Source organism: Sus scrofa, chromosome X (genome assembly GCF_000003025.6).
Source record: "Sus scrofa isolate TJ Tabasco breed Duroc chromosome X, Sscrofa11.1, whole genome shotgun sequence".
In the NCBI taxonomy this organism is placed as follows: Eukaryota; Metazoa; Chordata; class Mammalia; order Artiodactyla; family Suidae; genus Sus; species Sus scrofa.
Window position 1 is genome coordinate 14,858,507 of NC_010461.5, and position 14,101 is coordinate 14,872,607.

General features: G+C 45.2%; 1 protein-coding gene across 1 annotated transcript in view; it reads left to right on the plus strand.

The window, feature by feature from the left end:
* CDKL5 (cyclin dependent kinase like 5) overlaps nt 320-14,101 on the plus strand; it is a 238,144-nt gene continuing 224,362 nt past the window's right edge. Inside the window, exon 1 of the mRNA XM_021080550.1 lies at nt 320-494. The gene's annotated coding sequence lies outside the window, so the exon portion shown is untranslated. The remainder of the gene's footprint in view (nt 495-14,101) is intronic.

Below are 14,101 nucleotides of genomic sequence, written 5' to 3' on the forward strand. Positions count from 1 at the left end.
GCTGGATTGTGTTTTAAATCTACATCTCCAAGGAGGGTTATTTGTAGAAGTCCCCTGCGCTTTATTCTAATCCTTCGTTACTCAAATGTAGTCCTAGGTCAGGGGCGCTGGCGTCACCGGAGAGCTTATTAGAAATGCAAGATCTCAGACTCAGGCTCCCCGAGATAGAATCCACTCCTTGGACAATGTCCTCTTAGCCCTCAAAGGCTTTGGACATGTTCTCAATTATGTAGCAGTGCAGACGTTCATCCGCGTTCGAAAACAAAGCAAACCAAACCGAAATGATCCTCGGCCCCTTTAAGAAAAAAACTGCTCTTGTAAAATACATGCTAAAGGAGCCTGCGATGCCTCGCTCAGTGCAGCAGGTGGCACTGTGGGACAACACGAAAAGCAACTGATTTTCCTGCAGCCCTGAGGAAGCCCGGGAAACCGGCAGGACGGAACACAGCAATCACCGGCTAGATGGGGGCCTTTTTAAAATCGACATCTCCAAGGTAAGAAGATTAGGAACTCTTCTGAATGAGGAAAAATATAATAATCTTGTGGAGGGAGTGGTAAAAAAAGACGAGAAGGACTGTCCTCTGGACGGGAGGGAAAAAAGTTGCTTTTGTATGTGAAGTGTCAGAAAGCTTCTCTCAAATTGCCTCTTAAAATCTATTGTTAGAACCCCAGCCATTTAAAGTACTGCTTATAACACAGATGCTCTTAGGAGGCGACGCATTTCACCATCATGATGCCTTTAGTTCGTCTCCTTGCTTTGAAATAAAGGTCACTCCCAGGCAGCAAAGGAACCCCTCCTCACCTCCAGAAAGAGTTCCTTCTCCCCATCTCTTTCTCACAGGGACTGATGGATTCAACTGCGACAATAGCCTAATGAACAAATCTCAAAAACAAAATCTTCGGTGGAAAAAAGGGCACAGTGGAACAGATAGATACAATATGATATTTGTAAAGCACATTATGGCAATCTACATATATTGTTAAAAGTACAGGCATTCTTGGGAGTGAGGACAGTGGTGACCTCTGGAGATAACAGGGGAGGGGCTAGTACATTTGGGGGGGGACAGGCTTTAACTGTCCCCTCTAATGTTTTAATTTTCTTTTTTAAGATTTCTGAAGCAAGGTTTGTTAAATATTAGCATCTGTTAAATCTAGGTGTTGGTAGCATGGTTATCTGTTATAGTGAATATTGACCTTATGCTCAAGAAGTGGGCAAGTACAAGGAGAAAGGGGATGGTAATTAGAGGCGGTGAAAGGCTTTTCCAAGATAGTGAAGACCTGTAACCCAAGAAAGAACCAATGTAGGTTCAAGAGCTGGAAAGGGAAGGAAACTCGCAGGGCTGATAATTAGAAAGAGGGCAGGACGTATTTAAATCATAAGCGCCAAGAGAAGGAGTTTACCTCTCTCTCATTAAAATTTTTAAAAATTTCTTGGAGTTCCCATTGTGGCTCAGTGGTTAATGAACCCGACTGACATCCATGAGGACACAGGTTCGATCCTTGGCCTCGCTCAGTGAGTTGGAGATCCCACGTTGCTGTGAGCCGTGGTGTAGGTGGCAGACGCGGCTTGGATCCCAAGTTGCTGTGGCTGTGGCCTGGGCCAGTGGCTGCAGCTCCAATTCGACCCCAGCCTGGGAACCTCCATATGCTGCAGGTGCGGCCGTAAAAAGACAAAAACAGCATTTTAAAAACATTTTCTTTAGAAGCAATAAACATTTTCTTAAATAGCAATTGACGGTAATGAGCTGAGAAAGCCAGTATGCCAAATATGTTATTACTTCAATTGATCCTTCCTTGAAGTTTCCATGCACCAAGTGCTAAAGGTCGATGTGCTTGCCTACTGCATGTATGCCCAGAAAGGACCTAACCAACATATACCAACATATACACCTCAGTTGTTTCTATCTAGAAATTCTATTCAAAAAGAACTTCAGAGAAGCTCAAGTAAGTTAGTGAACTCACTAGTTCATCTCACTTAGATGAGTAAAGTGAGGTCATCTGGGAAGTGGCTAAGCCAGAGTTTGAACTATGCTCTTCATCACTCTACTGTGGTTATGGAAACGAATATCTTACACCAGCCACGACGATGGTCCTGGGTCCCTCTCACTTCTCCCTGACTTGCCTTTCATCCAAGTTTGGTCTCCCTCTGACTTGTAACTCTTAGCCTTGCAAGACAATATAGATTCTATCTCTGACCTTTGAAACAAATGTCTATATTCGGTTTTTCCAGTGGCGTCTCCAGTGATTGATTACATCTGTCCCTCTGGCTCTTCATAACCCACGTTGCTCCAGACAGGAACCTCGTCCAGTTCCCAGGGTCTGGACCTGCTTGCTCTCCTTTGCACCCGAGCTTCGCAAGGCCCCACCCTTTACCTTCCATCCCCATCCAGCTAAACTCCCAAGGTGGATGGGGGAAGGTGCAGAGCCACTCAGGGGATAGATCCTTGCCCCACCATCACCCTCTCTGATGTCTGATAAAGGGCAGATTTGGAAATCTGGGGACTTGCTAGCTGGACAGGCACAGTTTTCAGCTGAATCCGGGAGATGGAGGGAGAGGGAGAGTAAATAACTAGGCTTGGAATTTCTAGTAAGGGACTTGGCCTACAAAGAAGTAGGGTCTCATCCGGGACAAGATGGGGAGGGACGGGCCGAGTGAAGTCAAGTCAGGGATGAAAGTGCAGGTGGTGCTGACGGGCAGGAAAAGCCATGTCCGAGCTGCACATTCCTAAGAAAAGTTGCAGGTGGTCAAGGGAGGCCTCCGCCCATGGCAGCACCTCCTTGGTGCTGGAAGGAACTGGTGATCACTATGGCTGGTTGTGAGCGTTTAACCTCCCAAAGACTGTAAGATTTGGGAATCTTTGAAAATCTGATGAAAAATATGGATTTTTTTACTAAGAAAGGCAGAGGGACTAGTCCACATGCTGCATGTAATATGGGGGAGCCATAGGCCCCTCTCAAAAATAAATCCACAGACTGTAGGATAAGAATTCCTGCCCTAGAACTCTTTTTTTATGATGGGAAGTCACCAGAGGGTTTTATTTATTCATTTATTTATTTAATTTTATCGATTTATTTTTATTGAAGTATAGTTGATTTACATACTGGAGGGTTTTAAACACATAAGTGGAAAGGTCTGTTATACATATATATATTATATATATAATATATGCATATATGTATATTTTTTTGTCTTTTTGTCTCTTTTAGGGCCACACCTGTGGCATATGGAGGTTCCCAGGCTAGGGGTCCAATTGGAACTGTAGCCTCTGGCCTACACCACGGCCACAGCAACTCGGGATCCAAGCCGCATCAGTGACCTACACCACAGCTCATGGCAATGCTGGATCCTTAATCCACTGAGCGAGGCCAGGGATCAAACCCTCATCCTTACAGATGCTAGTTGGGTTTGCTAACTGCTGAGCCATGACGGGAACTCCATACATATATATTAAAAAACTGTTTTTTTCTCGTTCATTTTTGACTGCCCCACAGCACAGGGAATTCCCGGATCAGAAATCAGATCCTAGTCGCAGTTGCAGTCTAAGTCACAGTTGCAGATCCTTAACCCATTGTGCTGGGCTGGGGTTGGAACCTATGTCCCAGCCAGCACTCCCAAGATGTAGGCCACAGTGGGAACTCCTAATTTTTTCTTTTTACGGCTTCACCTGTGGCGTATGGCAGTTCCTGGGCTGGGGGTTAAATCAAAATTGAAACCAGCCCCTCCACACCGCCACTGAGCAGCCTGAGCTACGGAGATGGTAAGCTCACGCATCCTCTTTAAAAAACAGCGTGGCCTTTCTACTGTGGTGTTTTCTGCGATTTCTGCCTCTGGCCTCTAGAACTGTGAGTCAATCAATTTCTGTCGTTTAAGCCCCTCAATCTGTGGTACTTTTTTACTGCAGCCCTAGCAAACTAACACCGAGGGGGAAGTGTGTCTGTCTTGAGTTTGGGCACAGTGCCCTAAGCATACACGCTGACTCCTGGAGTCTTTTTGGTTTTTTTTCTTTTCTTTCTTTTTTTTTTTTGCTTTTTAGGACCATACCTGAGGCTTATGGAAGCTCCCAGGCTGGGGGTTGAATCTGAGCTATAGCCGCTGGCCTATACCACAGCCACAGCAATGAGGGATCCAAGCTGCATCTGCTCAGGGTAATACTGGATCCCCAACCCACTGAGCAAGGCCAGAGATTGAACCCGAATCCTCATGGATACTAGTCGGGTTCATTTCTGCTGTGCCACCATGGGAACCCCTGGCTACTGAGTCTTAGGGGAAATGGCCTGAGCATTTCTTCGATGAAGATGAGGTGGGAGGCAAGGGACACGAAGCGCACTGAGGTCCAGTCATAGAGGCCAGCTGGCCATGGTCAGAGGAGGCAGGTTTGCTTGGTTTGCTAGGATTGAGCAGACCTCAGGGCTGGGAAATGATGAGAAATCCTGGGAGTGCAGCAGGATGCTCAGATATCTCAGAGTAAAGGAGATGGGGTTTAGATGGAGTTGATCATTTAAAGAGGAGCAGGGGTGGGGTGGTGTTGGGTGTTGAAAGCGACAAATAATCTCTTCAACCCTCACCTTCATGAAAGCTAGTTGTTTAAATAAATACATAGTCTTGGAGTTCCTGTTGTGGCGCAGCGGAAATGAATCCGACTAGGAACTATGAGGTTGCGGGTTGGATCCCTCGTCTCACTCAGCGGGTTAAGGATCCGGCGTGGCCGTGAGCTGTGGTGTAGGCCGGCAGCTGTAGCTCCAATTGGACCCTTAGCCTGGGAGCCTCCATATGCTGCAGTGCAGCCCTAAAAAGCAAAAAAAAAAAAAAAAAAAAAAAGCAAAAAAAACACACAAAAGTTAGCAAAAAGACAAAAAATAAATAAATAAATAAATTAGGAGTTCCCATTGTGGCGCAGTGGTTAACGAATCAGACTAGGAACCATGAGGTTGCGGGTTCGGTCCCTGCCCTTGCTCAGTGGGTTAAGGATCCGGCGTTGCCATGAGCTGTGGTGTGGGTTGCAGACGCGGCTCGGATCCTGCATTGCTGTGGCTCTTGCGTAGGCCGGGGGCTCCAGCTCCGATTCGACCCCTGGCCTGGGAACCTCCATATGCCTCGGGAGCAGCCCAAGAAATAGCAAAAAGACAAAAAATAAATAAAAAAAAAAACCACAAAAGCAACAACAAAAAAAAGCAGTCTAAATAAAAACAATGTGTCAGAGTTCCTGCCATGGCTCAGCGGAAATGAATCTCACCAGCATCCATGAGGATACAGGTTTGATCCCTGGCCCCGCTCAGTGGGTTAAGGTTCCAGCTTTGCCAGAAGCTGTGGTGTAGGTCACAGACACGTCTCAGATCCTGCGTGGCTGTGGTTGTGGCTGTGGCACAGGCTGGCAGCTACAGCTCCATTTCGACCCCTAGCCTGGAAACCTCCATATGCCGTGAACTCTAAAACAAACAAGCGAACAAAAATAGTGTGTCCATGTGAACATACAGTTTTTTTGGTTTTGTTTTTATTTTTTTGTCGCTCTGTGGCATATGGAGTTCCTGGGCCAGGGATCAGATTGGAGCCACAGTTTTGACCTGCACCACAGCTGTGGTAACACCGGGTCCTTAACCCACTGCACTGGGCTGGGGATTGAACCTGCGTCACAGTGCTCCAGAGATGCCCCTGATCCATGCCATTGTGCCACAGTGGGAACTCCAAACATACAGTTTTTAGGGAAACTTGCCTAGGACAGTTTGTTGCCAGAAGCCCTTCGTATTAGTTTTCTAGGGCTGCGGTAACAAAGTAACGCAGACTGGGTGACTTAAGCAACAGAAATTTACTTTCTCGTGGTTCCGGAAAGTCCAAGATCTAGGTGTCAACAGGGTTGGTTTCTCATGTAACCTGTCTCCTTGGCTTGTAGGAGACGACCTTCTCCCTGGTCCCTCACATGGCCTTTCCTCTCTACATGTACACCCCTGCTGTTTCTTCCTCTTTTTTTAAATTTAATTTTATGGGAGTCTAGTTGATTTACAATGTTGTATTAGTTTCAGGTGTACAGCAGAGTGAATCAGTTATACATATAAATATATCCATTCTTTTTTCCCATATAGGTTATTGCAATTTTCCTTTTGTTAAAAAGACACCAGTCATATTGGATTCGAATCCCCCCTAAGGGCCTCATCTAACCTGAATTACCTCTGTAAAAGTCCTACCTCCACATACAGTTACATTGGGGGTCAGGGCTCCAATATATGAATTTTGGTGTAACTCAGTTCCTTCCATGATAACCCTCCTGTGAAAAACTTCGAGGCTGTCCTTGTAATGAAGAGAAAGAGCTGGAGAATTGCATGATGCACAACTGATTTAACAGTACTTGGGAAAAGGGAGCAAGAGCTGCTAGTAGGGAGAAGAGAAGATTGAACTGGGATTGGGGGTTGGTTGCCATCATGTAGGCAGTTGGTATAGAGAGATTTTTTTAAACTATTAAGTGGAGAATGAGGGATTGAGAAATTCATGGCACTTACATGATGGGAGAGATACTGCAAGTGAAAAGAAGTGCAAAACTCCCATAAGTATTATGGGAGTTGCAACTTGGGCCTGCCTTGGCCCCATCTCAGGGACTCTCCTGAAGGTTAGTTACTTTTGGAGGCTGAGCTGTGCTGCTTTGAATGGCATTCAATATCTGGACTGGATTATGTGGGGTGCTGATTTTTACGCGGGTTACAATGGAAACAAAGTGCACAAATCTGGAAAGAGGGTGTGATTTTCCCCATGATTTGCACACTTTTATGACTTGGGTATCTGAGTAACAGATACCACCACAACTGGATGCTTTCAAAATGTTTAAAAAAAAAAAAAGGGAGTAAACGAAACATTAAATATAGACAAAGGATTTCCCAGATGGTGTCACTTTGGCACCATTGCTCCCTCAAATTGTTTAACTATGACTAATTCTTTTCCCCAATTTGACATTTCGAAAGAAACCTTTTGGAACCATATTTAATCTGAAATAGAGGCAAAGAAACTTTTCAGGGGCTGAGTAAATATAGGTCTGGTTGCAGTTATTTCAGTGGGAGTCACATGGTGATAATGAAATCTGATCTGTTTTGAGTCCTAGCTGATCTAAGGAGATACAAGCATGAGGAAACCAAGACTTGCAAGAGGGGAAGGGACTTGTTCAGGGTCACCCTGCGGGTGAGCCACAGAGCTCAGAGCCAGCCGAAGGGAAGTGTGTGTCATCTGAATGCACTACTGCAGGGGTGGGTCTGTGCACACATTTCCTCTGTTGTACATTGTATTTCTAGAAATGTATGGAAGGTTAATGAATGAAGGGACTTAATGGGGATTATCTGAAACTTACATTTTTAGAAAATTCTAAGTGTTCAAAGCTTTAATTAATACTTGATATATATATATATACATATATATGTGTGTGTGTGTGTATACGAAGAAGAAGAGAGGGAGACAAAAAGGAGGAGGAGGGGGAGTTCCCATCGTGGCACAGAGGAAATGAATCCGACTAGGAACCATGAGGGTGCGGGTTCGATCCCTGGCCTCGCTCAGTGGGTTAAGGATCTGGCGTTGCCGTGAGCTGTGGTGTAGGTCACAGACGTGGCTCGGATCTGGCATGGCTGTGGCTGTGGTGTAGACCAGCACTGTAGCTCTGATTAGACCCCTAGCCTGGGAACCTTCATGTGCCAGGGGGTGCGGCCCTAAAGGGACCAAAAAAATTTTAAAAATTAAAAAAAAAAATAAGGAAGAGGGGGAAGGTGAGGAGGTAGAGGAGGAGAGAGACGTTAACTTAGAAAACTTACAAAGATATTTTGCTCCCAAAGTTTATTTTTAAATTGATGGCATTTTCTCTCAGAAACAGGTTTATAGAGGTGGATCGAAGGCCCACATCAGGCTAGAACAACACATTAGCTGTGCTCCCAGAGTGCCATAGTGACCTCGAGCCCACACACGGTTGTATGACAGCAGTGTTTCTGTGAAGAAGTGTGTTGAAGATTCTGACCGGGAAGGCCAGGGATCCATCTCCCCAGGGAACCCCCCCTTCTCCCCACCCCTCCTGCAGGGTAGTGGAGGTGGTCTCTTCCCCACTACCAGGTGTCAAGGGCATACATTCCGGTAAGTGGTCAGGGCTGGGCTGATGGAGGGGGCGGGGAGCGGGCCTGGGGCGCCGGGGACAGCTGGGAGTTGAGGCAGAGCCCTTCGTGGGGTTGGGCATGCTCCCCCAACACCTTCTTCCTTCTTGAGCTGGACCCAGCCATGGCCCACCCGCTTCCTTTCCTACCACTAGCAGCTGATGCTTCCAGTAACCTTCCTTCTTCCCTAGTCTGTTCTAGAACAGCAGTGCTTTATGTTCCTGTCCCTGAAGCAGGCTCTCCCCATTGTAGACATTTAGTCTGTTTGAAAAGAATCATCCGATGCTGGCTGGCCTTGCATTTTATCTTAAGAGCTATAAAGATGCCTTTTGATGACAAATTGAATAAAGCCTAGGGCGACTGGGCAGGCACATGGTTGAGAAATGGGAACATTACTGCGGCCAGTCCATCTCCCCTGAGGAAGAAGTTTTGAGGGCCACAGAAGGGTCATTCGCCTCCACGTATTTGCACTAGATTACGTTCGTTTAGAGAAGATGCAGGTTAGAAAGGCTCTTTCTTTGGCAGCGTCCTCTAAAGCGGTGATGTTCTAGACATTGTCTTAGCCAGAGTTGCCTAGTGAAAAACGGAGCTTTTGGCATCAATGGAAAGACGAGCCATTTGTACCGATAGCTTCTAAGTTATAAAATGCCCTTCCATGGGAGTTGCTGTTGTGACGCAGCAGGAACAAACCTGACTAGTGTCCGTGAGGACACAGGTTCGATCCCTGGCCTTGCTCAGTGGGTTAAGGATCTGGCTTTACCGTGATCTGTGATGTAGGTCGCACACATGGCTCAGATCTGGTGTTGCTATGGCTGCGGTGTAGGCCGGCAGCTGTAGCTTTCATTCGACCCCTAGCCTGGGAACCTCCATATGCCATGGTTGCAGTCCTAAAAAAAAAAAAAAAAAAAAATGCCCTTCCATTCCTCGTTTCCTCCTCTAATGATGCCCTTTCTTTACTGAATCAAAGACAAATCACAGGTTGGGTTCCCTTGGAAGCAGACTCTGAGATGGGCACTGGATGTTTATTAGGAAGTGTCCTTGGCATCAAGCCCTGTGAAAGGGAGGGGTGGGAAGCTGGGTTGGGCAGAGGGAAAAGCCCATGTGTAATATGGGCCTAACCACGACCTCGGAAAGTTCTGGAGCTTTGTCCTGGATTAGACTAGGATGGTCAGGCCTATGTATAACCTTGTATCCATCCTTGTATCCAGTCATTGGATGCTGGCCACCAAGGCCGGGTGCCTCGCTGCAGCTGAAGCATCTCCTTAAATGGCCAGTTCCTCCAGGCTACCTGCCAGCAGCACTCCCAGCTGCTGGGGCAACAAGCCCTTCACTGAAGGGGGCTTGGCGTGGTGCACCGAAGTGTCTGTTGTGATACTCAAACTAGAAATGGATAACTAAGAATTTTGAGTGTGAAATCAAAAAGCACACCTACTCAAACTGCTGTTTTAATCTGTACTGATTCATTCAGCAGGACGAGCTACAGACTGCAGTCCACAGGCCAACAGGTTCCTCTACCTGTGGCTGGGTACTGAAGCTGGGCTGAGGCCAGGGCCTTTCTGTTCTTCCTTGGCTGTTCTTTCCATCTGCCATGGCACCCTTCAGCTGACATGCCATGGCCATCAGGACAAAGCAAAGCCTGCCTCTCCTCAACACTTATCTTTTTAACATAGGTAACATTTTTAATAAAATATAACTGTGATACAAAGCAAAATTGAAAGGGTGAGCTTGTTTTATATCATCATATATTAAAAATATATAACTGAGTATTTCAGGTTCAGGTCTTTATTGTTTAGTTTAATAGAGGACTCATAGATTCTCATATCTGCTTCTGCTCTGAATCTGTTGTGAGAGAGTTCCCCTTGTGGCTCAGTGATAACAAAGACGACTAGTATCCATGAGGGCGCTCCTGCGAAAATACATGTTTTAGTGTCTGGAAATTTAAAAGACTGAGATTGAAAAAGGCAAGTAATATGTTATGAAAATAGTTTTGATCATACCAACTCCTGAAAGTTAGCACTTTTTGTTTGCTTTGTAGGGCCACTCCCGCGGCATAGGGAGGTTCCCAGGCTAGGGGTTGGATCGGAGCTACAGCTGCCAGCCTACCCCACAGCCACAGCAACGCAGATCCAAGCCGCGTCTGTGACCTACACCACAGCTCTCGGCAATGCCAGATCCTTGGCCAAGGCCAAGGGTCGAACTCGCACCCTCATGGATATTATGTCGGGTTCTTAACCTGCTGAGCCACAATGGGCACTCCAAAATTTATTTTTAAGATAAGAAGTGAATTCAGTTAGTTACCTTGATTACAAAAGCAACTTATATTTATTGTAAAAAAAAAAAAATGCATAGTCCAAAAAAGGTAGCAGAGCAGGGGGAAAATCACCCATAAGCCCATTGATCAGAGTAGTAACATTTTAGCACATATTTATTTTCCCTAATCTTCTTTGATATGTATATTTTTCCTCCATGCTGGCCTTAGGGGAGGCATCACTGTGTTCTGATTAAGAACATGAACTCTGAAGGCAGAAAGACCTGGTTTGAAGTCTGTTTCTGCCACCACTTTTTAGTGGTGAAACGTTCATTCATTCAAAAAATAATTACTACGTAGCAGTTGGAAATATGAGAATGAAAAAGAGAGATAAAGCCTTTTCTTCATCAACTCACATGTTAATGGAAAGTCTCCACTCTCTCACTTGTAAAGTGGAGACGATACCTACCCCATAAGGCTTCCATGAGAATTATCTTGTTACACGTGATACGTATGTAAAAATGCCTGCACAAGGAGTGTCCGTCATGGCTCAGCCAGCGGAAACGAATCTGACTAGCATCCATGAGGACGCAGGTTCGATCCCTGGCCTCGCTCAGTGAGTTAAGGATCCCGAGTTCCGTGAGCTGTGGTGTAGGCCGGTGGCTACAGCTCTGATTTGACCCCTAGCCTGGGAACCTCCATGTGCCAGAGGTGCAGCCCTAAAAAGACAAAAAAGAAAAAAGAAAAAAAAAAAAGTCTGCACATAGTAATTGCTCAAAATTGGCAATTATTGGAGTTTCTCTTGAGGCTCAGTGGTTATTGCAGGTTCAATCCCTGGACTTGCTCAGTGGGTTAAGGATCTGGAGTTGCTGTGACCTGTGGTATAGGTCACAGATGCAGCTTGGATCCCGAGTTGCTGTGGCTGTGGTGTAGGCCGGCGGCTACAGCTCCAATGAGACCCCTAGCCTGGGAACCTCCATATGCCGCTGGTGGGGCCCTAGAAAAGACCAAAAAAAAAAAAAATTGCAGTTATTATCATCATGTAAGTTTTGCTTTTTTTTCACTGAACAGTTATCAGAGTTTCCCCATGTCATAAAGAAGCCCCTTTGTTGGGGTCACCTTGGGGTTCTAGCAATATCAATGAGAATACAGATGCTACAGTGTTTAGAACTCCAGCAGCCCAGCAGCACAGCCCTTCTAGGTTCAGGGGAACCCTATTCGCCCTTCTGCTTTCCAGTCCCATGAGTGGTAAGGCTCCCTGAACCAGTAATCTCTGGGTACCCTCATCTCCCCTTCACATCTCCCACCCTTCCAACTCTTTTGTTAGTAATTCCTTCCAGTTATTTTTTTCTCTTAAGTATATCTAAAGTGGATTTCGTTTTCCTGCTTGGATCTGATGGAGACAAACATTGTTTCATTTTGACTTCTCATTTTAAAAGTAACCCTGGGGTTCCCATCATGGCTCAGCAGTAACCAACTCAACCAGTATCCATGAGGACTGGGGTTTGATCCCTGGCCTCGATCAGTGGGTTAAGGATCTGGTGTTGTCGTGAGCCGTGGTGTAGGTCGCAGACGTGGCTCGGATCCCGCGTTGCTGTGGCTGTGGGGTAGGCCGGCAGCTCCAGCTCCAGTTCGACCCCTAGCCTGGGAACTTCTATGTGCCAGAGGGTGCGGCCCTAAAAAGACAAAAACAAATAAATAAATAAAAGTAACTCTTAAAAAATGGATAAAAGTCAATTGGATAGTTGTAAAAAGAATTTGACTTGAAAAATGGGACAGATGAAGAAAAGTTGCAAAAAGTAAACAGGCAGAAGGTTGAAGGTCATCAATAAACCAAGGATTTAGGCACCTGAAAAGTTGTTATAAAAATTTAACCACTTATTTGCAACCTCTACTGAGAGAAGAACAGAAGGTAATTGTCTCCAAGCCAGGCAATCAGATTGTTTTTAAGGAAAAGCTTCCTTATCATAAAGGCAGGGCCAACTTTATGTTCAAGTTTGCGGTTCTCAGGCAGGGGTGATTTTGTGCTCCAGCGGACACTGGGCAGTGGCTGTCTTGTCTGGAGGCATTTTTGGCTGTCACGCCTGGGGAGAGGGTCCTATTGGCAATGAGTGGGTAGAGGCCAGGAGTGCTGCTAAATATCCTACAGTGCCCAGGGCAGCCCCACAACAAAGTAGGATCTAGTCTAAAACCTCAGTAGTGCTGGGGTTGAGAAACTCTGGTATAAATGAATGAAGGTGAATTTCTAGGCCCTGCAAAGTGCTAGTACCAGCTCTACGAAATGCCTCTCCTGCTTGTCTCACTGGCTTTTTCAATAACAACTTTATTGAAATATACAGTAATTCACATTCCAGGATGTTCACCTTTTAAATCGTATGAGTCAGTGGTTTTGGGTATATTCACACAGTTGTGTATTGATCATCACTATTGAATTCCAGAACATTTTCCTTGCCTCCCAAAGAAATGCCACACTCAACGCATACACACGACTATATTTAAAATAGGTAACTAACAAGGACCTACTGTGTAGCGCAGGGAGCTCTACTTAATGTTCTGTAATAACCTAATGGGAAAAAAGAATGTATATACGTGTGTGTGTGTGTGTGTGTGTGTGTGTGTGTGTTGAAATTTAGATGATGTGGAGGCTGGAAAAAGGAGCAGAAGGAGAGGCTGGGGTCCCTAAAATGAACACTATTCCTTGAGCTTGCCTTGTGTATATGTGTTTATTATACATAAAGTTTCCAAAGGAGGCAGAGATATTGCAACCATTTAATTGGTAGGTTTAGTTAGATACTCTTTTGCTTGGAAACCAATAAATAGACAACAAAACACATCGAAATCTCCTATCCACAGAGTCTTGAAGTTATGTCTTTTACATTAGTAAAATTGATTAGTAAGAAAATCAATTTAGGTTCTGTTTTATTTGGTTAGTCTATGCAGTATTTTCAGGAGTTGATTGCTAGGTAAGCTTATGAATCAGTAAAGTAACAGATTTTTTCTTTTTCTCATGATGACTTTTTATTATATCCATGTTTATTAGTAGTTTGGAAGAGAAATAATAAGGAAAATATAGCTTATGTTGATTGGCTCCTCCTTTTGTGAATCCCCACTGTGATAAGTATACCATCTTCTATATTATAAGCTCTCATTAATCTTTGTTAGATGAACGCAAACCAACCTGGCCACTTTCTAGCAGTTTTCAGGAAAAAAGCTTTCATATGTGAGAGACTAACAAAAATTGGTTTAAGTGAAATAGTTGGAGTGGCATGCAGAAGTTCCTGGGCCAGGGATGGAACTCAAGTCATATCAGTGACAATGCCAAGTCCTTAACATTAAGCTGCCAGGGAACTCCAGATAGTTGGATTATTGATGGATGTCAAGTGGCTGCAAAATCTCTCTCTTGCTAGCTCAGCAATATAGTTGTTTTCTTAATTTTGGAAGGCAGTATGTGTAGAGTCACATGGGTTTTATCTTAGGCAATATGTCAGTCAACTGTTGCTGCATAACAAACTACCCCCAAATGCAGTGGACTCTAATTGCTTACTTTGATCACGAATCTCAAATTGAGCAGGGTTTAGGGTGCATCAGCTGGGGTGGCTCTTCTAGGGTTGGAGGGTACACTCTCAAATGTGACTCACTCATGTCCATGGTTAAGTTGGGATGGCCCTTGGTTCTTCTCCATAGCAACCTCTCTATAGGGTGGCTTGGGCCTCCTCACAACAGAGTGGCTGGATAACAAGA